Source organism: Sinocyclocheilus rhinocerous, unplaced genomic scaffold (assembly GCF_001515625.1).
Source record: "Sinocyclocheilus rhinocerous isolate Xijiao unplaced genomic scaffold, SAMN03320098_v1.1 scaffold2826, whole genome shotgun sequence".
Lineage (NCBI taxonomy): Eukaryota > Metazoa > Chordata > Actinopteri > Cypriniformes > Cyprinidae > Sinocyclocheilus > Sinocyclocheilus rhinocerous.
This window is the reverse complement of record NW_015652260.1, coordinates 192,207-211,795: the sequence shown is the minus strand read 5'-3', so window position 1 is coordinate 211,795 and position 19,589 is coordinate 192,207. Positions and strand designations below refer to the sequence as shown.

The 19,589-nt window shown below is 38.2% G+C and overlaps 1 pseudogene; it reads right to left on the bottom strand.

Moving 5' to 3' along the window:
- Positions 1-19,589, bottom strand: part of LOC107714108 (uncharacterized) — a 56,378-nt pseudogene that overhangs the window by 34,233 nt on the left and 2,556 nt on the right.

Here is a 19,589-nt window from a genome sequence, read left to right as displayed (position 1 = left end):
TATATTTAATATAGGCTTAAGTTAGGCAGGCACTCCAAGGCACCCAGGCACTCCAAGTCTGATGACAGATTCCTGTTGGGTGGCCAAGGGGAGGGGCCTCAACGTCGGTCTCGCCCCCTTTTCCCTGATCTTCATGAGGAGTTATGTCGTTGGGGCTCTTTCCTGGCACCCTCAGGGGATCACTGTACAATCTCCGCAGCCACTGGTGTTTCGGGGAGCAGCGGTCTTCAGCGAAATGTTACATGTTCGGTTGCCTCCTGCCACATTATAGGACACCGAACATCTAACATCCCCCCAGCAAAGAGAAGTGTCAAAACTAGTGCCCCTTTCAGAGAAACTGGCAGTGTGGAAGCTACTCCCAAATATCTCTCTGTGGGTCTAAATGACTGTAGAGAAAGGCTACAGGATTCAGTTTGTGCGTCGTGCTCCACATTTCAACAGCATGATCTCCACTGGAACGAGCGCATTTGTTGACACAGGAATTGCAAGCTCTACTGGACAAAGGGGCCATAGAACATGTTCCCCTACCAGACAGAGAGTCAGGCTACTACAGCCGGTATTTTCTGTTCTCAGGAAAGATGGGAGGGTTGCATCCAATTTTAGATCTTTGAGTTGAACCGCTTCCTCAGAACATACAAGTTCAAAATGCTGACAATCAAAATGATTGTTTCTCAGATGCAATCGGGGGATTGGTTCGTGACAATCGATCTCAAGGATGCATACTTTCACATAGAAATTTTACCACAGCAAAGGAAATTCCTGAGGTTTGCTATCGGGGGCAAAGCTTACCAGTATCGGGTCCTTCCATGCTGCCTAGCCTTGCCACACCGCACCCTGCACTGGCTCCTCTGTGACTCCAGCGCATCCGCATTTTAAATTACATAGACAACTGGCTGATTTTGGCCCAGTCTCAAGAGCTTGCGCTTCGACATCGGGATAGCTCATCTCAAATCTCTATTCAATTCAATTCAATTCAAGTTTATTTGTATAGCGCTTTTCACGATACAAATAGTTGCAAAGCAACTTTACAGCAAATTAAGTTTAAACAGACGATTAACACTATTAACAGCAATTATTATATGATGCAATCAAACTTATAGCAAAATGTGGTAGTTCTGTAAGTTGTTTCAGGGTTGGCAATCATCTGAGGTCCTCTGAGGGGTTGGCATCATCTCTTCTCAGGTGTTCTGGATCCAGACTGAAGCTTTGCCACTGGGATGTCAATCCCGTGGCAAAAACAGAGAAACAAATAGAGACATAATTAGTGTAGCTGCTGTTCGAACCAAGCAAAATGTATAACCCAAACTAAAGAATAATAATGTACATTTGATCAGATATAACTGCAGTACAAGATTATGAGATGCATTATTTTAATGCTTGGCCAAAGAGATGTGTCTTTAATCTAGATTTAAACAGAGAGAGTGTGTCTGATTTAGCCAGGTTTCAGTCAAGCAGAGTACATCAAAACTATTATCTGTGATCATTTCGTTTACAATAACTGCTTTGGGTGAGAGTGGTCTAATGTTTAGGAGCCCAAACTTTAAAAATCGTTTTTGTTTATTTATTTTACATTTTTCTGGTTTAATCACTATCAGATTTTTTCTAGATCCTGCATTAAATTTATATTTTGACCTCACTATTCGGGGAACAGACACAGTCTTTATAGATTGTACAGCGCAAGTACTTCTATCATTTAAGCGGGTAGAACAAAAGTCATCAGGGCAGTTATTTGAGATTTGACTTACTAGTCATATGGTGCGTAGCGTCTCTAGGGTTGAGACTCAACGGCAAGAAAAGCATTCTCTCTCCTGCCCAGAGGACAACGTATTTTGGGGTTGTATGGGATTCAATTGCACTGAGGGCACAGCTGTCTCCTGCATATATCGAATCCATTCTTAATATCCTAAAGAATATCAAGCTAGGCCAGAAAGTTACTGTCCATTACTTTCAAAGGGTTCTAGGTTTCATGGCGGCTGCATCCACGGTGATACCTTTGTGCCTCCTGCACATAAGACCATTTCAGTTGTGGCTCAAAGCCAAGGGATTTCATCCAAGGGCCAATCCCCAGAGGCAAAAATGGGTTACGCGTCGGCGGCTTCGTACCCTTTCTATGTGATTCAGACTCCAGTTTCTGACTTTCGGTCCCACTCTAGGCATGTGTTGTTGTCGCAAGATGTTAACGACAGACTCTTCCCTCACGGGCTGGGGCGCCATCTTAGATGGCCGTCCAGCCCAAGGATCTGGAGAGATCATCTTCTCAATTGGCACATCAATTGCCTCGAGATGTTGGCTATATTTCGGGCCCTGAAATACTTCCTCCCACAGTTACAGCATTCCTACACCATGTCCTAGTGCAGGTGGACAACACTGCGGTAGTCTCTTACATATATCGCCAGGCCGGACTGCATTCGCGCCACCTGAACAGGCTAGCGCAGCAGGTTCTGCTTTGGGCACAGGACAAGTTCCTGTCCCTCAGGGCGAATTACATTCCAGGGCATATGAATGTGGGAGCAGACTTGCTGTCCAGACAAGCTGTGACACACGGGGAAAGGAAACTCCACCCAGAAGTAGTCAGTCAAATATGGGAAAGATTTTTTATGAAGCAGAGGTGAACCTCTGTGGGACTTAGCTATAGTGCTCGAGGGTCTGGTTGGGACCCCTTTTGAACCACTAGAGTCAGCGCCTGTCAAGCTTCTGACTCTTAAGATAATTTTTCTCATGGCCATTACTTCTCTGAAGAGAATTGGGGATTCGCTGGCTCTCGCCATTCTACTTAGTCTTTTCCCCTGGGCTGATCAAAGCTATTTTGCATCCTCACCCTAATTGCTTCCCAAAGTTCTATTCTAGACCTTAAATCCAGTCATTCTTGAAGCCTTCTGCCCTCCGCCGTTTACAACACTGGAGCAGCAAAGACTTCACTTACTGTGTCTAGTACGTGCTCTTCAGATTTACGTCCACCGCACTAGCCAGTGGCATAAGTCGTAGCAGCTTTTCATACGCTTTGGGGGCCGCAACCGTGGGGCGGCTGCCATGAGACAAACAATGTCACATTGGGTAAGGGTCAAGCTTTGCCTCTAGGAGTTAGGGCCCATTCAACCAGGGGGGTTGCATCCTCTATGGCTTTAGCAAGAGGTGTCCCCTTACAGCAAGTGTGTGATGCGGCAGGTTGGTCCTCCCCGCACACATTTATCAGATTCTATAGATTGGATGTCTATACTTATCTACATAACTACATATCCCAAAGTCATGTCTGAGACTTCTTCAATGTTTGTGCACACACTACACAACCTTGAGGGGTCCAGACTCTTCCAGTGCTATGCAGTGTATTCTCTTTCTCATATGCGTTATTGAAATGCAGCATCGAGAGTAGCTTTTGATAGGGAATGTCTCGGGTTACTTGACTGTAACCCTGTTCCTGAAAAAGTGGGAACGAGAAGCCGCGCCTCAATGCCGCACTGAAGGCGTGCCTGGACGTCTCTTCAGACAAAGGTATAACATCTATTTCACATCTATTTATAACCCCGCAGGTGCACGTAATCAAATTACGTCACCCACCAAGGTTATTTAAGCCAATTCTTGGCGTGTTTGACACACGTGCTTCACAACCGGTCGAACAAAGAATGTTCTCATATGCGTTATTGAAATGCAGCATCTCGTTCCCGCTTTTTCAGGGAACAGGGTTACAGTCATGTAACCCGAGACGTAACTCATGAACATAATTATTATGGAGGAGCATCTTTTGAAAGCCCCATTCAGTCCAGAAACATGCTTACCTGCAGTAGTGGAACTGGCTGATGTTGTGGAAGTAACTGTCAGTATATGACATGTAACATTTACATGATAAAAGAGATACTAAGTAAGATTTAGATAAAATACTGTGTTTTTTGTGAGGACAGTAATTATGGAGGGTTTGCATTTGAATACAACAGTCTAGTCTAACATCATGCTCACCTGTAGAGGTATAACTGGTAGATGTTGTGGAAGTGATTGGTTGTAAAACAACTGAAAAGATAACAGATGGAATCAGATGATAAATCAAAAAATAACAGATGGAATCAGATGATAAATCAGACTCAGATGCCAAATTACTGTTACTCATGAACATAATAATTATGGAGGAGCATCTTTTGAAAGCCCCATTCAGTCCAGAAACATGCTCACATGCAGTAGTGGAACTGGCTGATGTTGTAGAAGTGACTGTCGGTAAATGATGTGTAATATTAATAGATGTAAATTTAGACAAATCACATGCTGATAGACTACTGTTTATGATTTTTTTGCAAGCCACATTATAGTCCAGTAAGAAACTGTAGATGCAAGTCTGGGAGTTAATGTAGTGATATTATTGGTGTAATTAGTGCAGAAGCACGTGGAATAGCATTACAACAGCATGTACAGGTAACATTTATATCAATGGAATGATTTACAATATCTGCAAAAAGGTTTTCTGTGATAATTTGTAAAACTTCCGTTCCACTCCATCAAGCTCATGCATCTGTGTGTCCACGAAAAGTCACCAGTTGTGTCTGTGCAATGGACTATGTGGGATTACAAATTTTAAAATTTGTTTATAATCTTCTGGTCCTACATCCTGACATAACATCCTATGAAAAACTAAAGTGATCCACATTGTATTGGGCATTCAATGTGAACATGATGGCATCTGTTTACTGATTACATTCAATATAGTTTCCAGTGAGGGGGTTCTGCCAGTCTCTGATCTTCCTACGATAATGTTATCTATAATGTTATCTATAATTGCCTGGACAGGCTATATGCTCACAAGGCTTTAGGTCATTTGATATAAATTAGTTGTGTTTGATCTCACAGTCCGGGGTACATTTTCTCACCTCTGTTTAACCCTGGGTGTAACACCAATATGGAAAAGGACTGCCCACTGAATGCTTTAAAATACAATGTCCTGTATGCCTGCGTTTGTCAGACATTTGATGACTGCAGCGCCACACAGCAAGTTCTCAATAAAGGATCTTGCTGAAGATACCCAAGAGTCTCCTGGTCTTCACTTCTGAGTTTCAAGCAACAATTAAATATGAAGAGGAGTTCACCCAAAATATCAAATACTGTCAATATGTTTTAGTGCATCGCTGTTTTCTTTTCTTGCTGGTCTAATAGAAGAGTCCTGAACCCTTGAGTCTGTGATATTCTGCTCTCTAGCTATCTTTATTTTTAAGGATTTATTTTTGGTATTTTTGCCTTTATTGCGATAGGACAGTATGATGACAGGAAGTGAAGTGGGAGGTAGAGAGGGGGATGGGATCTGGAAAAGTCAGCAAGCCAGCACTTAAACTCGGGATGCCCAAAGCATAAGGATGCATTTTCCACATAAACCGTTGAATATGGCATATGTCAGCACGCTGCCCATGAGGCTATCACCACCGACACTTTTGGCCATCTTTAATGCAAGTTTTTGCTTGCCTGTTTTGTTTTCTGCTGACACGAGCACACTCACTCACACATATTCAACAGTACAGATAATCATATTCATCAGACTGCTATTCATAATGCTGCTAACATCTGAAAGTTTGGATGAATAGTGATTAATGAACAGATACACAAATATTATGAATATGTAGAAAGAGCTCATGTAAATATAATCACCTGCACAGTATGCTGCATTGCAGACAGTTGGACGAACCAGCTCATAGACATAATAATTGCCTGGACAGGCTTTGACTTTAATGGGAAAAGACCCATAATAGCAGCAGTAATTGATAGCATGACCGCAGACATCTCGAGTGACGACTCCATCTGTTACGTTTGGGTGTCCACCACGAATCCACAGTGTGACATCAGTGCCACAGCTATACTGAGCAACACATGTGTCTGGGATGTGAGCGCTCACACCGTTAATGAAGAGACGAAACCAGCTGCTCCAGGTGACAGACCTGTCACAATTTCTGACTGAAGCATATGTATTATTGGTGGCTCTCCATGGATCATCCAGAACAGTGTAGTTGTAACAGGGGTCAGACAGATGAGCTGTAGTGAAACAAATTTAAGAAATTGTTGATTCTTGCTTGACAGTTACAGAGGCAAAGATATCTGAATAAATAAATAAATAAATGTTTATGTAATAAATTGCAATAATGTAATAAATTGCAGTCAACAATCAGCATATGACACTCAACAATAGAGACAATTTAACCAACCCAGCACTCTTTCCCTAGATCTATCTATCAGTGGATCACCAACTTTCTGACAGACAGGCAGCAGCTTGTGAGACTGGGAAAATTCACATCCAACATCCGCACAATCAGCACTGGCACCCCAGACATCAGACATCAAGAATAAGCATACAGATGTCAACAATGCTGACAATATATACAAAAAGCTTCATGCTGCAATGCATGCTGGGTGGTGACACCATAGTACAGAACTCATCGATGGCTCCCAGCATGCATTACGGCTCAAATAAATTATGCAGCTGAATTGTCTTATATTTTTTTCTTTAATTCTTTCTATTTGCTCATATTTTTGCTGTTGTTCCTTTTGACTTTTAGTAGTGTAAGGACCACCCAATTGGCCCAACGATGGAATCCAATGGCGTGGGCGAAGGTATAATGCAACTAGGTTTTTTACTTGCGCTTCGGCAGAGTTCACTTAATTTATCAGGATTTAGTTTCCATTTTAGTCTAGCTCCGTGTTTAATCCAATTCTCAAATTTCAAGTGATCATTCAATTTAGACTGTTTCCAATTAAGAACTGATCACAGATATCGATTATGTATTAATTTAGATATTTCATTATTTCGAACATCACATACTTTCAATTATTCGTTCATCTGAGACCCCATGTCGCATTTGAGTCTTGCGTGGCCTGTGCGGATCTCATGATCACAAACTCGCCAGTCTCAAGCATTCAGAAATCACGCAAAAGAAAATTAAGCCGTTTAACTACAATAAAACCATGGTAAATTTTTGTAAGGGTTGTGATGTCCACATGTTTTTGTTGAAATAATTATAGAGGCTGTAGCATTTCTATTGCAAAAACGTGCCCAAAAATTAAAGATTAAGTGAATATTTGAATTAGCCTAAATGCTTAATCAATATTAAACAAGAATTTGATCTTCCTGTAAGTGTAGCAGCAGAAATGACCCGGCCTTTTGGCTTCCTTTGTAATGTACATAAATTGTTTATTTTGTATTACATAATGTATTTTAACATTGTTTCATTATTTTAACATTGACATGTATCATTATTGCCTCATTGTTTTATTAATGAGTTTTTCATTGTCACATCACAGTATGGTAAGGGGCGTAACATTTCTGTCACACGCTTGAGGAATTCGGCCAATCACAACACACTGGATAGCTGGCCAATCAGAGCACACCTCGCTTTTCAGACCGATGAGCTTTGTAAAAATCGACACGTTTCAGAAAGGCGGGGCATAGAGGAGAAACAATAATGTACAGTAGGGGTTGCACAACAGCTTATTGTACAGGTAAGTTAATCGCTGTACTAATCTAATGCGCTGCTGCACTGTAACACACACACTTAGGCTTCAGACAGTAGCGCGTACATCATGCGCACAGAATCATTCAGCGCGGAAATGTATTGTCAACACTGTTCTGTGATTTCTCAATAAAATAGCTTAGAAACTGAAAAGTTCAAGCATATATTTCTTAATAACTAAATTCCACAGCTTCACTACTAGTAGAGAGACGCTGCCAGGTAGAATTAATTCACTGTTATAGGAGCAATAGTCATGTGGGCAGCGCTGTTTCATATGCCATAGTTGTGCACAAGGTGTTCGAGTCTCAGCTCCAGACTTATTTGTTCATTAATGACGTCATCAGCGACTAGTCGACTTCGACTCGACTTTCATCACATAAAAGTCGACTTCAAAAAATCAGAAGTCGTTCAACCCCTAATGTACAGTATGTGGAAAATGTGTTTTTTGAACCTTAAACCGCATAAACACATTGCATTACACCAAATACACAAAATAATATTATTTTTAGCAATGTCATATGACCCCTTTAAGATATAGTAAATACAGTAAGTATAGTAACTTGAGTTCTTGACATCTCTAAGTCAAATTTCCGTAACCCAGGCCATGTGCCCAGGAGGGAAGCAGGGGGGCTGAGGTTTAGCTTCACAAGGAGATCAAAGCGGTCTTACAGTAGCTTGTTTTGTGATGATCAGAATAAATCAATATATAGATTAGGCATTAATGTTTGCCTACAAAACCACCATTGGCTCTGCACCTCTTTACCTAAATTCATCACTTCAGAGTTATGTGCCCTCTAGAAGCTTGCATTCTGCAAGTGAACGGCGTATTATTGTGCCATCCCAAAGAGGCACAAAATCACTTTCATGGACTTTTAAATTAAATGTTCCCTCCTGGAGGAATGACCTGCCCAAATCAATCCGAGCAGCTGAGTCCTTAGCAAATCTTCAAGAATCTACTTAAAACACATCTCTTTATTTGACCCTCTACCTCTAGCACTCTCTATTCTAATTCTATTCTTTAAAAAAAACTTGCCCCTTTCAGACTTGCACACTATTCATTTACTAACTGCTTGTTTTCTTTAAAAAAAAAAAAACACTAGCTTCTCTAATCTTTTTGTATTCTATCCGTTTTCTTTTTATTTATTATACAATTAACAAAAGCAAAAAAAGCCACTAACACTAGCTTGCGCTATTCTTTTTCTATTTTATCTGTTTTCTTTTTATTTATTATACAATTTTTAAAAAAAAACATTTTTTTTAAATAAAAAAAAACCTTGCTACATTTAGCTAACTGAGGCTTGTTATAGCACTTGCATATCATTGCTCTCTTATTGATTTTGATTGCTTCCATTGTACTAATTTGTAAGTCGCTTTGAAAAAATGTAAATAATGTAATGTAAATATATGAATACTTGGCTGAATGTCACCATTGTTGAGTTTCATATGTTGATTGTTGATGTCTGTGTGTGTCCAAATTATGAAGCTGTTTAGAAACTTTGTTTGTGCACAATGTTTGTATAAATGTTTCAGAATATCTGATCGTCATACACTGGTGGACCTCTTGCTGTAGGAGCGCAAAATTCAAATGTGTCAATGAAGCAACACACTTTTGTGCAGTCTGTAGATCAGGGGCTGTATGTATAACGCCGCTGAGAGTAAAATGTTAGTCTTAAGTGTGTCAAAAATCTAAGAATGACGTCATTTTACTCTTATTCCTAGACTTAAGAATAAGTGTGATTCATAAAGTTTCCTAAGTGTTAAGACTAGGTCTCAGCTCCTAAATTATTTAAAAGAGCTGGAGAGGTCTCCTAACCTAGTTAGGAGTAACAAGATAGCAGCAAAGGGGAGGAGACACACACTTTCCAATGAAGATATGACGCATTAGAGTTATATGATGATATGGAGTTGATGAAACGATACAAACTTGATCGTCAAGATAGTCAAATCTTTCTGTAAATGACCAAGTAAGAAATGTATTAACTTCTTCCACTCTACAAATCAATGCTCTAGCTGCAGAAATGAAAGTAGTAATTACATTTTTTGGCTGGAAAATTGGAAAAATGCAGCTATGCACCGGTGATGAGGGTCTTATATTGTGGCAGTAACCCCACCAAACACAACAGTGGCCAAAAGTGATGTGTGGAGTTTTTTTTTTTTTTTAGTTTTTTTTAATGATCCCACATTTCACTTAAACCATCAAAATATGAGGGAGAAAAAAACACTGACCAGTGTTGCCAACTGCTTTCAATTAAAAAACTAAAAGAGTTGCTAAATGTTACTAGATTACGTCATAATTGCAAGTTCTCTGATCTATATAAATATAGATCAGTGGGAGAGTCTTGGAATCTAGATAAGGTTTGTCCAAGAAATTGATTTTGTTGCTAGGCTTTTGAAAAAAATCTCAAAAGGGGTGAGGAAGTCACTAAATCTAGTGACAAATCACTAAATCACTAAATTGGCAGCAACATTGACACTGATTACAACATAATCAGTAATTAATAATTTGTTGGTCGTCTCTTGTTTTTGCATGACCAAAAATTATGACCGCATTGGCATGTTGGCATGTTTCATTGCAATATTATCACAAAAAAAATTGGATTCTAAGCAAATATGCAATATTTATTATTATTATTATTATTATTTTTAATTAAGGTTGAAGATGTCAAATTTCCTAGGCCGACATCACTAAATGTGTAGAAAGAGCTCATGTAAATATAATCACCTGCACAGTATGCTGACCAGTACACAGTTGGACTAACCAGCTCATAGACATAATAATTGCCTGGACAGGCTTTGACTTTAATGGGGTAAGACCCATAATAACAGTAGTAATTGTTCCAGTGACCGCAGACATCTCGTGTGACGACTCCATCCTCAACTTTTGGGTGTCCACCAGGTATCCACAGTGTGACATGAGTGCCACAGCCATACGTTGTAATATATGTCTGTGGGATATGAGCGCTCAGGCCGTTAATGAAGAGACGATACCAGCCGCTCCAGGTGACGTTGGTGTCACACTTGTGATATTGATGCATGTAATGTGTATTATTGATGTCTCTCCATGGTTCATCCAGCACAGTGTAGTTGTAGCAGGGGTCAGACAGAGCAGCTGTTATGAAAACATTTTAAGAAGTCTTATACAATACAAATTAACATTACTAGCAGCAGTTCACATACAGAATCCTTAATATCCTTCAGAAGTGTCGAAAAATATTACTACACTTAAGTGTCACCTCAGTCCAACACTTAAGTATCAGTCTTAGACTTTACTAAAAGTTGCTTTTAGCTTCTTTATAAAAGTCTCCTACTCTTAGAGAAGTCCTACTCGTAACTAAGAATTTTTTGACACTTAAGTCAAAGCTTAAGACTATTCTTAAGAGCATTTCTGATAAGTTTTATACATACGGGCCCAGGATTTTTCTTGTCTTCCTTCGCCGTAGCAAACATGTCTTATAAACACACAGTTACAGCAGCAAACTAACATTATAGAGTCAAGGCTCAAGAGCCTAATTAATGATCACACAATGGTTCATCCAGCACAGTGTAGTTGTAGCAGGGGTCAGACAGAGCAGCTGTTATGAAAACATTTTAAGACATTAACATGTTTCTTATCACCTGTTTCTTTTATAAAATGTATCCAGAATTGCAGCTGAAGACATTTATATCTCTATTTATTTATTATTAGCTAGTTATTACTGCCTTGAGTTATACCGTACAAATTAATATTACTAGCAGCCGTTCACATTCAGAATCCTTCAGAAAATGTCTAACAATATTACTGCAATTACCAGAAACACATTGGTTTCCCAAGATTTATATTCTAATACAGGTCGAAACAGACAGTAGCAAAACACACCAATCTACAGATATACATTCAGATCATCATTCATCAGACCAGATGAATATGTAGAAAGAGCTCATGTAAATATAATCACCTGCACAGTATGTTGAATTGCAGACAGTTGGACGAACCAGCTCATAGACATAATAATTGCCTGGACAGGCTTTGACTTTAATGGGAAAAGACCCATAATAGCAGCAGTAATTGACAGCATGACCGCAGACATCTCGAGTGACGACTCCATCTGTTACGTTTGGGTGTCCACCACGAATCCACAGTGTGACATCAGTACCACAGCTATACTGAGCAACACATTTGTCTGGGATGTGAGCGTTCACACCGTTAATGAAGAGACGATACCAGCTGCTCCAGGTGACAGACCTGTCACAATTTCTGACTGAAGCATATGTATTATTGGTGGCTCTCCATGGATCATCCAGAACAGTGTAGTTGTAACAGGGGTCAGACAGATTAGCTGTAGTGAAACAAATTTAAGAAATTGTTGATTCTAGCTTGACAGTTACAGAGGCCAAGACATCTGAAAAATTTTTTGATAATCTCTTGCAGTCAACAATCAGCATATGACACTCAGCAATAGAGACAATTGAACCAACCCAGCACTCTTTCCCTAGCTCTATCTATCAGTGGATCACCAACTTTCTGACAGACAGGCAGCAGCTTGTGAGACTGGGAAAATTCACATTCAACATCCACACAATCAGCACTGGCACCCCAGACATCAGACATCAAGAATAAGCATACAGATCTCAACAATGCTGACAATATATACATGCATGCTGGGTGGTCCCACCATAGTACAGAACTCATGCATGGCTCCCAGCATGCATTACGGCTCAAATAAATTATGCATCTATGCATTGATTCTTTCTATCTGCTCATATTTTTGCTTTTGATCCTTTTGACTTTTAGTAGCTTGTTTTGTGATGATCAGAATAAATCTATATATATATATATGAATATTTGGCTGAATGTCTTCATTGTTGAGTTTCATATGTTGATTGTTGATGTCTGTGTGTGTCCAAATTGTGCAGCTGTTTAAAATCTTTTGTTGTGCACAATGTGTGTATAAACTTTTAGAATATCTGATCGTCACAACACTGGTGGATCTCTTGCTGTAGGAGTGCAGTTGATAGTGCAAAATTCAAATGTGTCAATGACGCAACACTCTTTTGTTCAGTCTGTAGATCAGAAATCACTAACCCTGCACCAGGAGAGCTCCCGTCCTGCAGACTTCAGTTCCAAACCTTTTTCAACACACCTGCCTGTAATTAGCAAATAACCCTGAGCACCTTGATTAGCTAGTTCAGGTATGTTTGATCTGGTTCGGAGCTGAAATCTGCAGGACAGTAGCTCTCCAGGAGCAAGGCTGAAGATCTCCTGCTCTAGATGAGATTAGGGGCCGTATGTATAAAGCCGCTTAAAGTAAAATTTTAGTCTTAAGTGTATCAAAATTCTAAGAATGACGTCATTTTACTCTAGACTTAAGAATAAGTGTGATTCATAAAGTGTTAAGACTAGGTCTCAGCTCCTAAATTATTTAAGAGAGCTGGAGAGGTCTCCTAACTTAGTTAGGAGTAACAAGATGCCAGCAAAGAGAAGGAGACACACTTTTCAATGAAGATATGACGTATTGGAGTTATATGATATGGAATTGATAAAACGATACAAACCTGGGCCCGTATTTATCAAGCTTCTCAAAGTGCCATTTTAGTCTTAAGTGCTGAAAATTAAATGTACTCCTACTTTTAAACTTAAGTATAAAAGCAAGTTATCAAATTTCTTAAAGCTAAGAATCACTCTTACTCTCCCAGTTATTTAAGACAGCTCGAGAGGTCTCTCAAGTGGTTAGGAGTTGCCAGTAGGGGCTTGTGATGGTGCTGAGGAGACAGAGACGTGCGCAAATCTTTCAGGAATGTTTTTGAAATGTTTGACGACGAGATTACATTTCCTCGGATATTCAAACAGAAAACGAGCAAAGAATATTTACATTACCAAAGAACATCATAACTGACTTCAGTCTAGTGCAAGTATTATATGCTCTTTAAAAACACTCCCGTTATAATTAGTGAAGCTACCTACACTGTTTCATGAATAAATCTCTTACCCATTATTTACACTGCACACGTCTGCGGTGCGTTACGACTCCGACACGGCCACCGGGGCAGATCCCGGCTACTCACCATCAGCGCTGCGGCAAGTTTCTGAAGCAACTCTACGCACTGCATCACTAAAGATAGGCGCCTATATTTTTGACGGATAATAATAATAATAATCGGCTTGCTGTCATCAAAGAAATCAGCAACAGGTGATATCTCTGACTATCGTCGATACACGATAATATCATCTACCGGCACAACCCTAAATTGAAGGTTGTGATGACGATTCGTTTCCATACCATAATGTATTCTCTTGAAATTGTGATTAAAGATTTACAGTGTGTTACATTACCAGTGGAGATGGTCGCTGGTGTGACGGCTGTAGAGCTGGTGTTAATGCTGCGAACATCTGAAAGTTTGGATAAATAGTGATTAATGAACAGAGACACAAATATCATAAATGTGTAGAAAGAGCTCATGTAAATATAATCACCTGCACAGTATGCTGACCAGTACACAGTTGGACTAACCAGCTCATAGACATAATAATTGCCTGGACAGGCTTTGACTTTAATGGGGTAAGACCCATAATAACAGTAGTAATTGTTCCAGTGACCGCAGACATCTCGTGTGACGACTCCATCCTCAACTTTTGGGTGTCCACCAGGTATCCACAGTGTGACATGAGTGCCACAGCCATACGTTGTAATATATGTCTGTGGGATATGAGCGCTCAGGCCGTTAATGAAGAGACGATACCAGCCGCTCCAGGTGACGTTGGTGTCACACTTGTGATATTGATGCATGTAATGTGTATTATTGATGTCTCTCCATGGTTCATCCAGCACAGTGTAGTTGTAGCAGGGGTCAGACAGAGCAGCTGTTATGAAAACATTTTAAGAAGTCTTATACAATACAAATTAACATTACTAGCAGCAGTTCACATACAGAATCCTTAATATCCTTCAGAAGTGTCGAAAAATATTACTACAATCACCAGAAACATGATTTCTCATGGTTCAGGAGTGGCTTAACAAGAGGAATACGACAACTGTAGTCAAATTCCTTGACACGTCTGTGTGTGGTGTCTCTTGATGCCTTGACCCCAGCCTCAGTTCATTCCTTGTGAAGTTCACTCAAATTCTTGAATCGCTTTTGCTTGACAATCCTCATAAGGCTGCGGTTCTCTCGGTTGGTTGTTTCTTCCACACTTTTTCCTTCCACTCAACTTTCTGTCAACATACTTGGATACAGCTCACTCTGTGAACAGCCAGCTTCTTTGGCAATTAATGTTTGTGGCTTACCCTCCTTGTGAAGGGTGTCAATGATTGTCTTCTGGACAACTGTCAGATCAGCAGTCTTCCCCATGATTGTGTAGCCTAGTGAACCAAACTGAGAGACCATTTTGAAGGCTCAGGAAACCTTTGCGGGTGTTTTGAGTTGATTAGCTGATTGGCATGTCACCATATTCTAATTTGTTGAGATAGTGAATTGGTGGGTTTTTGTTAAATGTGAGCCAAAATCATCACAATTAAAAGAACCAAAGACTTAAACTACTTCAGTCTGTGTATTGAATTTATTTAATACACGAGTTTCACAATTTGAGTTGAATTACTAAAATAAATGAACTTTTCCACGACATTCTAATTTATTGAGATGCACCTGTATATACTAATATGGGTCCAAACGGACAGAAGCAAAACACACCAATCTACAGATCTGCTCATTTACAGCCAAAACATCACAGCACAATACATTACCAACTGCGGTTGACTTTTGCGGGACAATTACAGAGGCGAAGATAGCTGAAAAAATTGATAACAAATTAAAATTAATTAAAACCATTACAAAGACTGCAATGTTTTTAATAGCAGACAACTGACAAAGAAAGGCATCTGAAGCTGTCAAGCATTCTCTGTCCAAAATAACAAAGGCACCACAGAATTAGTCCTTCTGTCTCATACACCATATTTTTAAAGTGTTCTGAAGTCATATATCTGCTTTGTATGAGGAAAAGACTGACATTTTTGAAGCTGACTATTACAAAGGCATTTCAACTGCATTTAAAGACACCCAACTGGTTCTTGCATGTCATGTGATCAAACAGCACCATCTTTATAGTCCATATGACGTTTTTAGTCCATTTGAGAGCTATGGAGGGGGGAAGATCTTGAGTAAATAATGAAAATTACATTTCTTGTGAATGACTTCAGAAGACTAGGAAAATATCACACAATTCATATGAACTACTACTAGAATACTCTTTATGGTTTTGGCATTTTGGTGCTTGACAGTTTCAGTTTGCATTCACATTCATTATATGCAAAAGAATAATCAGAATGTTCTTCCATGGAAGACAGACTCATAGGTTTGGAATGATATGAGGGTGAGTAAATAAATTTTTTTGGTTGCACTATTAATCTCTAGTCTGTTCACGTTCTCCACAGTAATGCCACAGCTCAGTCAACAGACAGATTCTCCTTTATCAACATAAATGAATGCATTGCTGATGCATGTGAGCTTCTGATTCTAGGATTCTAGAGTTTTCAAGGGAAAGAAAACCACAGAATTTAGCCCAAGTGGTTCCTAAACAACCAAACACTTTCAGAGCTGAAAACATGTAACGATAAACTAATGGTGTTCAGTCATTTGAACTGCATATATAGCCATATGACCATTTGATTGAAGATTCAAGAGAAGTGAAGAATGCAAACAAAATAAAAGTTATCCATATGTTAAACAATTAAAACAAACAGGGTGTTCATACACTCTAAAAAATGCTGGGTTGTTTCAACCCAACTTTGGGTCAAATATGGACTAACCCAGCTGTTGGGTTAAATTTTTAAATGAAATTTGTAACCCAAAAGTTGGGTTAGTCCATATTTGACCCAAAGTTGGGTTGAAACAACCCAGCATTTTTAGAGTGTATGAACACCCTGTTTGAACACCCCATTTTTTTGAGTGTACAGTTTGCACTGGAGAAAAAAAAAATCTGTTCAATAATGGTTAAAGTAGAAGTATGGAGAGTCATCTTATTTATCTTGTCTGTGTTCTGCAGATATTATTTAAAGGGTTAGTTCACCCAAAAATGAAAACTAGCTTGTGTTTTACTTACCCTCGAAGCATCCTAGGTGTATATGACTTTCTTCTTTCAGACGAATCCAGTCGGAGTTATATAAAAAATTGTCTTTGATCTTTCAAGCAGTTTAATGGCACTCAGCGGGTGTTGCAGTTGAACAGTCCACAAGTCGTCAAATAAAGCTCGCGCATTCATAATAAAACGTGCCGCACACGGCTCCGGGGGATGAATAAAGGCCCCTTGTAGCGAATCCATGAGTTTTTTAAAGAAAAATATCCATATTTCAAACGTAATAAACTGGATTTGTCTGAAAGAAGAAAGTCATATACACCTAGGATGCTTCGAGGGTAAGTAAAACACAAGCTAATTTTCATTTTTGGGTGAACTAACCCTTTAAATATGGTTAAATGTTTAAATTGGATCCTAATTCTTATTAACTGCTAAAAGAATAATCAGATTGGTCAAAATATGTATTAAACAAATTGTGAGTCTGCTTATGTGGATGACCTTATAACAATATAAATCCAAAGCAAAAATCACAGTTTATACTTACACAGCATAACAGAGATTGTTGTTCTTATAAAACCTGCCATTAAATTTGAAGGGGGGGGGATAGAAAGGGGGGGAATAAAAAAAATGAATATTGGATGAATTGAATTCGATTCAATTCATTTTTCTATTAAATGATTTTTGGTCAGTGTGAATTAACCTTTAAATGCTAAGCATGACAAAAATACTCACCTTTATGAAGGAAGGACGCCATTAACAATTTCAAAAGTTGAATATATTTCTCTTTATCCAATAGGCAGTTCAGAGGACGTGTTTCCTTTACCTTTGGGAAAAGAGATTTAAAAATGAATTTTAATAATTTATTGTCAACGAATAATTCAATAAAGGATGAAAGGATTCTCTTAGAGATTTTAAATGTTTTAGGTTAATTAAAAAGCACAGTCAATTTAAAAATGTTGCAGAAATTATCACATATGAATCATATTAGAATCACATACAGTTTCCAAAAAAAAAGCACACTTGAAAATTCCAGTAGGTCTACAAATGCTCTGGATAATTCATAAAAAATGTATCTCTAAATACTGTGAACAGCATAAAAACTACACACAAATCACACATCAATATGCTGCAGGTTGTTTGATTTACAGAGACTGATAAGAATCATTGTGAGCAGAAAGAAGATCTTACCTGATGTAAGCTGATGTACAGTGATCCTTACTTGACACAAATGACTGAATAAAATATTTGTGTGTGCTGTTTATTAATATGTTATCTGTTCATCATCCTGGTAAAGAAATATGAGCTCACTGTTTCCTTCTCAAATTCAAATTCAAATACAAATGTATACCTAACAATAGTTCACATCTCCAGTTCTCATGAAGTGTATTATCAGTGACCTTAACAGCATCCTTCGTTATTCGACATCAGTTTTTTTGTTTGTTTGTTTGATCAGTTTTAACCCAATGACTCCAAGTGGACTGTGATGGTGCTGTAATGTTGGCAGCTGCTGGTAAGTGATCATTAGTTTTTTCTTAGCTTCACAAAATTCTCTTCTTAACTTCCTCAATAAGATGGCCATGTCAAGTCTCATCCATTCCTCAAACTGTTTACTGACTAATGTTGTAAATATAACAAAAAATGTGCACATACAGTTCTAGGGTTATTTATGTTATATTTTAAATACAGAAATGCTGTGGAGGATGGTCTGATTTAGTATTTCATATTTCAAACTCTCAAATCAGAGTCAGTCTATTATAGAGATTTTTTTTCTTTTGTGAAATGTGAAGAAAACGTGTTTAAAACACAATTATAGTTTATTGTTTTATTAAATAAAATGTATTTAATGCATCAAAAATGCATTAAAATAAATACAGGAAAACCTGAATGTGCCCTGAACAAATGAATGTGTCATTCATGTGTTTTAATGCAAATTCATGCCACATGACAATACAGACTCGGACATTTGAGACTGCTTTTAGCTATTCTTACATTAGTTACATTGTAATGTAATGTAATGTATAGTTACATTTTAAATGTAAATTACAATACCCATAAAAACCTGTGGCCCTCAATCCTGAAAATACATTGTCATTTACATTACGTATTTTGATTTCTTTTTAATACAAACAGAAAACTACATACTGCATTATTTACCTTTTAAATATACTACAAAAAGTAATGAAAAATAAGAAATGTGTTTACTGCTAGTATGACACAAACAGGACCCAGAAAACTCCAAAATGAAACCTTTATCCATTTTAATCCAGCTGTTTAGAGAAAAACAATATAACAAAAATACAAAATACTGGTGTTGACTGTTGAAATATTACAGCTTTTATTCGTGTGAATAACTTTGATACAGCCTGTATTTTTATCAGATTTTTTTTAATCAGAAGTGTCACAAAAAATCTGAGTGACATTATTTCCTTCCCACTGCACAGTAAATTCCCGAGTGTTAAATGAACACTGCTCGGAGCATATATGGTCCCACTCTAAAAGAGTGTTAAAGTAACACTGAAGCAGTGTTAAAGTTAATGAGATAATTAAGTGATTAATTAAGTGCTGATTGATCATTAGTGATGAACAGTTGCTGTTAACAAGCAGAATCACTGAAGAAAAGAGAAACACAAGAACTACAACTGACTTCAGTTATTTTCAATAAACATTAACATCTAAATCTCTGTTAATTCTTAAGACAATTTGAAGTCACCATTGTGGAGATAAGTGTTTGCTTTAGTTGGGCTCTTGACCCTTGACTTATTAACATTAGTTTTTCTCTGGTTGCTGTAACTGCGTTTATGAAACACATTGGTTATAGTAAGAAAAGCCAAGAGTAAATGGGTTTAGATTATATTGGCTGATTTTTTTGATAATGACATAGTTGTCATGTTGTAGCAGGTTCATTGATGTCATCAGTGGTAATGAGTAATATAGTTTGTTATTGATCACAACTGCATATTGATGAAATAATATGAAGAGCTTTAAAAACACTTTGTATACCAGTATAGAACATCTGTACTGTTTAGACACGCAGACATCAAGAATCAGCATATGAATCTCAACAATGGTGA